Source organism: Eurypyga helias, unplaced genomic scaffold, assembly GCF_000690775.1.
Source record: "Eurypyga helias isolate BGI_N326 unplaced genomic scaffold, ASM69077v1 scaffold13406, whole genome shotgun sequence".
NCBI classification, from domain to species: Eukaryota; Metazoa; Chordata; class Aves; order Eurypygiformes; family Eurypygidae; genus Eurypyga; species Eurypyga helias.
The window spans coordinates 1-9447 of NW_010257284.1; positions in this window are offsets into that span (position 1 = coordinate 1).

Below are 9447 nucleotides of genomic sequence, written 5' to 3' on the forward strand. Positions count from 1 at the left end.
GGGGAGACCTCTCCTCTGAGGGTCACAGCTGTTGAGGGGACATCCCTCTGAGAGTCACTACCCCTGAGGGGACACCCCTTTCCTGAGGGTCACTGCTACTGAACACCCCTCCTCTGAGTGTCACTGCTGCTGAGTGGACATCCCTTCTCTGAGGGTCACTGCCCCTGAGGAGACCTCCCTTCTCTGAGCGCTCACCCTCTCCTGTAAAGGAGTGGGCCTGCTGCTGCCGGGCCGTGCCTCCCCGGGGTCACTGCCTGAGGGGAGACCCCTCCTCTGAGGGTCACCGCCGCTGAGGGGACATCCCTTCTCTGAGAGTCACTGCCCCTGAGGGGACATCTCTCCTCTGAGGGTCACCGCCGCTGAGGGGACGCCCCTCCTCTGAGGGTCACTGCCGCTGAGGGGACATCCCTCTGAGAGTCACTGCCGTTGAGGGGACATCTCTCCTCTGAGGGTCACTGCCACTGAGGGGACATCCTTTCTCTGAGAGTCACTGCCCCTGAGGGGACATCTCTCCTCTGAGGGTCACTGCCCCTGAGGGGACACCTCTCCTCTGAGGGTCACAGCTGTTGAGGGGACATCCCTCTGAGAGTCACTACCCCTGAGGGGACACCCCTTTCCTGAGGGTCACTGCTACTGAACACCCCTCCTCTGAGTGTCACTGCTGCTGAGTGGACATCCCTTCTCTGAGGGTCACTGCCCCTGAGGGGACATCCCTTCTCTGAGCGATCACCCTCTCCTGAGAAGACACTCAACCCCTGAGGGTCACTGTCCCTCAGGGAACATCCCATCCCCGAGGGTCACTGCCGCTGAGGGGACATCCCTGCACTGAGCGATCACTCTCTCCTGAGGAGACACTTGATCTCTGAGGGTCACTGCTGCTGAGGGGATCACTCTCCTCCACTGCCGCTGAGGGGACATCCCTGCACTGAGCGATCACTCTCTCCTGAGGAGACACTCGATCTCTGAGGGTCACTGCCGCTGAGGGGACACCTCTCCTCTGAGGGTCACTGCCGCTGAGGGGACATCCCTCCTCTGAGGGTCAATGCCGCTGAGGGGACATCCCTCCTCTGAGGGTCACTGCCCCTGAGGGCACATCCCTGCACTGACATCGACACCAGCTTTCTGCAAGCTCATGGGACGAACTCAGAAAGGTGAAATGTCTTACCCCGAACCCTGCAGCAAGGCCAGATTAAAAACCCAGGAGTCGTGGCCTTCATTCCCCTCCGCTTGCCAAGCCACACACGATGAGAGTTGATTAGGGAGTTTGAAAGGCAGAGATGTCAAAACCGGGTGTATGCAGATGTGGTAGTAGGATGTCCCAGATAAAGTATTTCCTGTGCAGACAGAGAAGCACCCAAGCCCCTGTTCAGGTGCAGTCACAGCTGCAGTAAGCCGGTTGTCCCGTTCAAAGGGAACGCCAAGAGGCACAGAGCAGGCTCTTGGTGCAACGAGCCTGTCCTACAAAAGGGGGTCGGGACAGCTCGGTTTGGCTAGTCCAGCAAAAGGAAAGAAAACCAAGGTGTGGTTGCCAGTGTACTCCATCAGGGAAAGGGCGTACATTTCAAGGAAGGGACAGAGCTACCTGAAGCTATCTGATAGCATAAGGACAGACTATTAATTGGCTCTTTTCTTGTGGAGAAGGTCAGAGGATGGTTTCTAACTATAGGAGGTGAAACTTCCCAAAGCAGACAGCAACTAGAGTAGCTGGAGGCAAGAAGCCTGTTTAAAGATGCAGCTTCCTTGTGAAAAGGGCAATACAAAGCTTGTTTTCGTGAGTGGAGCAGCCTGGTTTAGTGACCAGGGAATCTCAGTCCTGGTTTGAAAGCTGTGAGAGGTGGGAAGAAGGAACAGAAAAGAACAATTTGTGGAGAATTTTTCTGCTACAAACAGAAGGGAAGTCCTATGGGCACCCTGCTGAGGAATGATCCCCTTAGCTGCAGTTGGTCATATCCCAGTCTTCATTCCACCCCTTTTTCAGCGTGATGAGTTGTTGGAGTCTACGTGTCTTCATTTCCAGACTCCTTGTGTTGGCAGCGGGGAATCTTCCTTCCACTCAAAGTCCAGACATGCCTCTTGCTAGAGCCAGTTCAAAAGTCTGTTGGGCACTGTACTAACCCCAGGACTACCTCTGCCCTGAGAGGTAGGCGATCTAAGCAAGAGGACTGCAACATGAATGCTCTCGACTCCAGGCAGGGAACTTGGGTCTGCAGTCTGCATGGCAGCTAGAACAGCGGGCAGAAAAGCTGCTAGAGAGACTGATGGTTGCTGACCTTCCCATTTTACCAGTCCAGATACATCAGGACTCGTGCCTACCCACTGTGGTCTTCAGGAGAGACTTCCTGCAAATTCTTCCTTGCAAGATTCTTCCTTTGCTCTGATGCCCACCCAATAAACTCGGCAGCGGTGAGCTTGCTGCCAGCATGGCTACTGGCCATCAAGCTGTTACTATCTCCCTGCTCCTCCTGCACTCAGTTCACATCCCTGCTGTGACAGACGACTGGGTCATACCATGCCAGTCTTACATTTATCAAGCACCGTTACAGAGCAAGCTTGGGTTCTTGCTCCTGCTCACCCCTTTCAGGAGGCTGCCCCTAAATTTCCCTTCCCTGGTGACTGCAGACCCGCTCTAACGTGCCAGTGGCCTACGTTCCTCAATCCAGGCGGTGCTCTTTTAAGCATCTTTTGTCCCCAGCCATCGCCTAACGCAAGTCTCTGCACAGCCTCCACGTGGCCCTCCTTTTTGTAGGGCGGACAAGATAAATTTCCGTAGTTCTTCCTTCGGTGACAGTTTGACTGTTGCCCAGGTAGCATTAGCTGTCCTTCAGTGTGCCTGATCAGTCTTGAACGTGCTTTTCTTGAGCAAGAGCAAGGTATGCTTTTCCACAAAGCCCACCTGCCCTCTGGGGAAAGTACCTTGCCTGAGGGTCGCATCCTACAACTTCAACTCATGAGCCTCGGTGCCTTTAACTGTTTTGGCCGTGCCCTGCAGCTCTGTCACCTGCCCTGCGGCTGGAGGTTGGCACTCGCACGGCAGAGCTAGCAGGAGGGAAGCGAGCGCTGACTGGAATACCTCGCCAGACCCCTGGCACTTGTTAATGAGAGATCCAATTTTGTTGTTCTCTTTGCTGCAATCCTCTGTTCCTAGACTGATGTTTAGATAGCAAACTCTTCCAGATAGCCCCAAATTTCAGCTCCGTGCAGCGCCTATCCAAAAGCTTCTGATCTCTGACTGGGAGAGGAATGAGCTGTGGTGAAATCATCAGTAGGTCAGTATGAGAATTAATTCCTTTTCCACACCCTGCTGCCCTCCCAGGGTTGATCACAGACTGTTAGCATGATAAATACCAACAATTTGGATTCCTCACCCACTGTCAAAGCACAGAGTAAGAGGGTAAGGAAAGCGTGAACCAGAGGATCCAATACATAACGCAGGAGAAAGTTCTTCAGAGCCAGGGGAAGGGAATGAGAACGGTCCTGTAAACTAAAAAATAGTTTAATTCCACAGGCCTCCTGCAGGGAAGGGCCAACAGAGGGTCAGGTCCACTTGAAACAAGGGCAGCAACATCTGGAATCGCCAGCCAAAACGTCTGTGTTCAGAAGGGTGTAAAGAGCAGTGGGGCTGGCCTCGGGAGACCCAGCAAGAGCGACAGCGAGGTGCGCAACCACGAATGCGCCACAGTGATGGCAGATCCGACTTGATCCCAGAATTAGGCTGGACCAGGTGTGATACACCAGAGCCTGCACCACGCTGCCACCAACACTGTCAGAGTTCTGTTCAAACCAAGGCAGATTCACCATTTTTTTGGCCAACACCAGCAGCCATCCCTCTTCCCTCCTGCAAATGTCTCCGCACAAACCGTCTAGCCGGGACGGAGCTTCGGCCTCCCCCACCAGCCATGAGCCTCGCTGCAGCAGGAGCGTTCTTTTCCCCCTGTTTCACAGGGGCTCCCCTTTGATGTTAATTGTTTGCAGGCAAAGCTTAGCGGAGAGCATAGCGGCTCTCTGGTTGTCTGCTGGTTACTACTGAGCTGCCCAGACCAGTGGAGAAAATGCTTTGATGTTAACGAGCTGCAGACAATTTCACTTAACACTGAGCAGGGCCTGGCATCTTGGAGGTAAGACTTGCAGGGCAGATTCTACAGCAAGTCTCTCCAACATCCGTTTTGCCATAGGAACTGAAAATACTCGGAAAGACATTACAGCACAGACCTGTCTTCTCACCCACTCTTGCACCACACTCAATACCCTTACAGCCCCAGAGATGCCAGAGGCAGGGAATCAAAAACGGCCCCATCAAATTGCACGGTCTTCGCAGGGTTCAGTGGAACCAGGATTTACCCCCACACCTCCCATCCATAAACTACCTTCCTCTCTGGTCCTGCGGTACAAATACACAGAAATGGGAGAAGGGGAGGGACTGTAAATCACTGATTTGCAAGAGTCTGGTTCCCGTGTGGCTGGTGCTCGAGGCAACCCCGTTCTGACCGTGGCACCTTCTCCACCAGCACGGCAGATGTCTGCACGAAAGGGGCCAGCTGCAGCGAAGCGAGGCTTGCACAGGCAGCCTTGGACCAGCCTCTTTCTTAGGTGGATGTGCCAGCAAAACACTTCTCTGGAGATCTACAGGCAGCAGCGTGCTGCCCAGTGCACGCAAACCCACAGGTCAGCGATGACTCCCCTCAGAGGCAGGGTGCAAAGGGCCATGTAGATGTGCTGCAGCTTCCCAGGCGTCAGACAAGCCTTTGTTGTGGACTCCAGGCAAGGATCTGGGGACTCCTCCCTGGGGTAGCACCTCACCTGCTCCAGGGAGAGCCCAGCTTAGGCAGAGCTCCTGCTGAGAGATGGTGTGGGAAGCAGGGAAAGGTGAGAAAAAAATCTGCCCAGTGGAACTGTGAGGTCCGACAGTCTGAGGAAGGCAGCATCAAATCCCAAGTATGAACAAAGGCAAGTGAGAAAAAAGGCTCAGGTTCAACTTTGTAACCCTCTGCCAGCCATCAGCAGATCACATTTACCGTATCATACCAACTCTGCTCCCATCCACACACTGTGAGCTTCTGAATGAAGAAGGAGGTGACGCAGGTCCCTGAGGAGCCCCCAGCCAATGCAGACTACGTCCCGTCAAGCCCAGCAACAAATGAGCCCTCACTGAAGGTTAAGAAGAAACATACCTCCTTCCAAGGAATGTGGCTTAATTCCAATGTATGGCCTTTGTTAAATGATTTATAGTAACGAGAGAGTGATATTATCTTCTCGGTTTTCTCGCCAGGACAGGATTGTTCCCTGCAGCAAACTCTGAATTACGAAGGTAAAATAAGGCAAGCCAAGATCAAACGCTTGTCCCAGGCCCATTCCAAGGAGGAGCTCACACAAATGTGTGTGCTCCATCCCAACACTGAAATAAAACCTGACAACGTAGATGATTGGGATTTTTTTTTCTTTTCCTTCTGGAATTAAGAAAAAGAAAATGACATCATAAAGGAGACCATGACTGATCACAGGCCAAGGAGACGGCACTGCAGTTTGGAAACTCTCCATAAGTCAATGGGAAGACACAAAATTAACCTTCAACAAGGCATTCAGCGTTTGCTGCACGGTTAAAGTCACCCCCAAAAGTCACTCCACCCAAGCAGAGCTTGTGGGCCACACTTTGGCACTATGGATACTGCTGCGCATCCAGCAAAGCATGAGACCGGCAGGCGAGAGGCAGCCAAGGACAGCACAGGGCGACGCACGCCATGATCCACAGGTAGTGGGAAGGGAAACTGTGATTTCCATTCCTGGGCAATAGTCTGCCAACCACCATGGAGTCCGTACAGGATGGATGAAGCGGGCAGCAATCGGATCCCTTTTTCAGCGGGGTTCCGTGTCACGTGCGATAGCAGCTTCACGAGAGACGGACCATCAGCCTGAAAACGACGGAGATATTCATTAAGTTTGGGATGGATTTCAGCACACAAGACAGTGTAGTGTCAGTGATGGTAATATTAATGTAACCAGAAAGCAATAGATTTGGAAGGTGGATGGGAATAATCTGGGGTTTACAGTGGGGAGTTTATCCCCATTAAAGGAACAGGAAAGCTGGAGGGCTGAATAAATGGAGTAGAAAAGATCACCTCTGTAATAAAAGGAAGGGTGCACGCAGCAAGGTGAATGCAAGGTCAACCTGTCACTGTTTCGAGCGGATAAGGACACGTTCACCTGAAAGCAGGGTAGAGCTGCAAGAACTGAGCTGTCTGCAGCACACGCGCCTTGAGACAGCTCTTCTGTCTTTAAGCAGGGGCTAAATGCAGATAATGCTACACCTTCACAAGTCTCAGGATGAGTTTAAAAACAAAGCAAGAATGGTGATATTGCAGGAAAAGAAGCGATAAAGCCCTTCGTTTACACAGAAATGCCCTTCGCATCCAAATAAATACGTTCAAAACCCTCAAGATGAGTGTGGCTGATGAATACAACACTGATCGTTTTTCCACCTTGGATGTGTCCGCAGAGTTTTACAGCTGCTCTTAGTAAAGCAAAGCAGGAGATTGCACACTGTCTTTTCCTTAGGCTGGGGCTGTGTCTGGCACCTACCAGGATCCAAAGACAAGCAGACTCGGTTCAGTTCTGTGTGCTTCGCTCCAGCGCCACTGTCCCATGCACATACTGAACGTGTCCCCTCTGCATGACACTTAGGGTCACACAAGAGAGCACGGTTGGTCATACACGTGTGCGATGGAGAAGGCATTTTGCTGCTAAGGGAACAAGTGGCTGCCGGGTTCTGCTCTTCCCCCACTCAAGGGGAGAGGGTCAGCTGTCTTTCCTCTGTGCCACGGCTGACTGTCAGGAAATTTGCAGGAACTTAACCAACTTGGGTCTGATTCAATCAAATTTGCGTGAATGGTGGCAATATCTGTACCATTCCAAACCTCCTTGCGGGGTGATTAGGAGAGAACAGAGTCTTGTGGGCATCAGTTCAGTAAGGAGCTTGGCCAAAACCTTAAGTGTTACCAAAACAGGGAACAACAACTCAACCAAACATACTGGTAGCTCAGAGGAAGACTTGGTGCATCCCAAGAGAGAGGCAAGGGGAACCGACCGTTGCACTTCATGGGCTTTCCACACCAGCAACCTGACTGGTGTGGCGTCCCCAAAATCAAGGATGCAAAGTGTTTGAGACCTTAAAGTTACCCATAAAAGAGCCCCAAACCTGATATACTGCAGCAATAAAGGCAGCGCTCAAGAATGGCTTCAGACATTGGTGTCTTGCACCCACAGCCACGTTCCAAACTGTGCTCGCTATTGAACGCATTTGTGGTCACTGTGAAGGCGCAAGGGAGGTGCCGGAGGCTGTGACAGAAGACTGGTGTTAGCACTTGCCCAAGAACTTTAAAGCCTTTCAGATACAGCTCACTGAATTATTTGACATAGTGTACAACCTTCTGCTTCAGCCGGCCTTGGTAACTGAGAGGTGAAAAGTGGCAAATGTAGGGCCAACTTCTGAACAGAGATCGAGGAAATTTGGTTACCAGACCCATTACCCCAGCAAGAACTCCAGTATGGGTATAAAATATCTTGATACCTGGTGGTATACATGGTAAGCTGACCTTAACCAGCAATGAGCGTCCAATGCTTCATACCATTCCAGAAGATGGGGGAGCAGATGCAGCTAGAACATCTCTGCCCTTCTCCAAGGTGATAGAAGTTTTCTTTTCAGTTATGTACATTTAGCAAACCAAAGAAGGAGCCGATGAAGGAAGACATTTTAATGGAGCAAAGCCCAGAGCTAGACATTGAACATGTGAATTTAATTTTTAAAAAAAAGCAACAACAAAAAAAGCCCAACAAGCCAATGTAAGATCTCGCCTGCTTTCAGTAAGACGACGATTGCCAGAGCAGCAGCTCAAGATGTGAAGCCACAGAAAATGCATCAGGCTATGACCACAGTATATGTCCAGGTTCTGGCAAGAAAAAAAAAAAAAAGAGGAAAAAAAGGAAAAAGAGGGGGAGAAAAAAAAAAGCCTGGGATTTTGTTTAAACTACTAGAGATCCATTACATATTGACCTGGGTGAGCATATACTATTGACTACTTGATTAGGCTACTGGAATGAAAAACAGCTGGAGGACTTTAAGAGGTTGTCAGGGGAAAAGACGTAATGATAATGGGAGATATTAATTACCCCCATCCAGACCAGGTAGATGCCATGTCAAAGAATGATGCAAAAACTGTATTTTTAGCCCTGATAAATGAATAGTTCTTAGAATGACCACTCAGAGGAGCCAAGCGGAGGATGAACTCTTGATTTAGTCACAAGTAGTACACAGGAGGGAGTTTGAAGCATAACGGTGAACGGTCGCTTTGTCATAACGAACACAACGTGCTCAAATTCAGTATTGCTGCAGGAGAGGAAAAAGCAACAAAAGCAGTACGCTGCAGTGCAATGTAACTTAAAAGGGAGATGAACATGTTTTCCTTCAAAAAGGAATAGGTATAATAATCAGGAAAGTAATTGAGAATTTTAAAGTAGCTGATGAAAGGACAAAATGTTTGTGAAGACACTGAGTCCCAGCATTTAAAGTTTTAAATATGCCATCGCTCAGAATATGCTAACAAAAAAGCATCTCCAAGTCTGGCACAGTTGAACAGCTGAGCAAAGAAGACATTTAGAAGCAAAAAGACATCCTTCAAAAAGTGTAAGTTACGGCCAAAGAAGAAATATAGAAAATCCCAAATTCTGCCAAGTTAAGTAAATAAGTTAAAAAAAAAAAAAAAATTGCAAAAAGCCAACCCAACAGATTTAGTCCAGCCAAAATAGTTTTTGAACAGCAGCTTGCTAAAAACATGCTGATTGCTAATAAAACCGTGTTTTACCCAGTAGGAGGAAGGCTACAGGGAAACAGGGGCCCAACGGTGAGTTTTAAGGGAAGAACAGTCAAGAAAAATGACCTTGCCTGGAGACCACCATCCCCACACAGACTTGTGCACATCCAAACAGGGTTTTGGCAGGTGTTGTGTGCCCTGCCCTGCCTCCCAGGCCGCTGCCGTTTAACAAGAAATGGGTGCACGGCTCATTTGAGTGGAAGTTTGGGTCCAGCCGTGTAACTGCCTCACTCGGTCGCGTGCCTTCCGGCAGGCTGAAAGAAACGCTGCTGAAGTAATAAGGTGGCGTCTGGAGGTTTCAGGCTGGATTTCAGTCCCTGTTCACCTGCAGACGCTGCGCTGGTGGGTGACTCCGAAGTGAATAGTCAAAGGGGAAGCACGGAGGCCTGAGGAATTAGCCACTAGTCAAAGCACCATGAGAGAGAGAGGCAACGAAGACAAAACTGAGCCCAGCTCGTGGTGCGGGGAGGGGTTGCTGCTCCGCCAACCCTGCTCTCACGTGGGGATGTTTAGAGACGGGGATTAGGGGAACAGCTGTCCGTAGCAGTAAATGGTGCTTGGCTCCCGTCACCTCTTTCACTGGGTG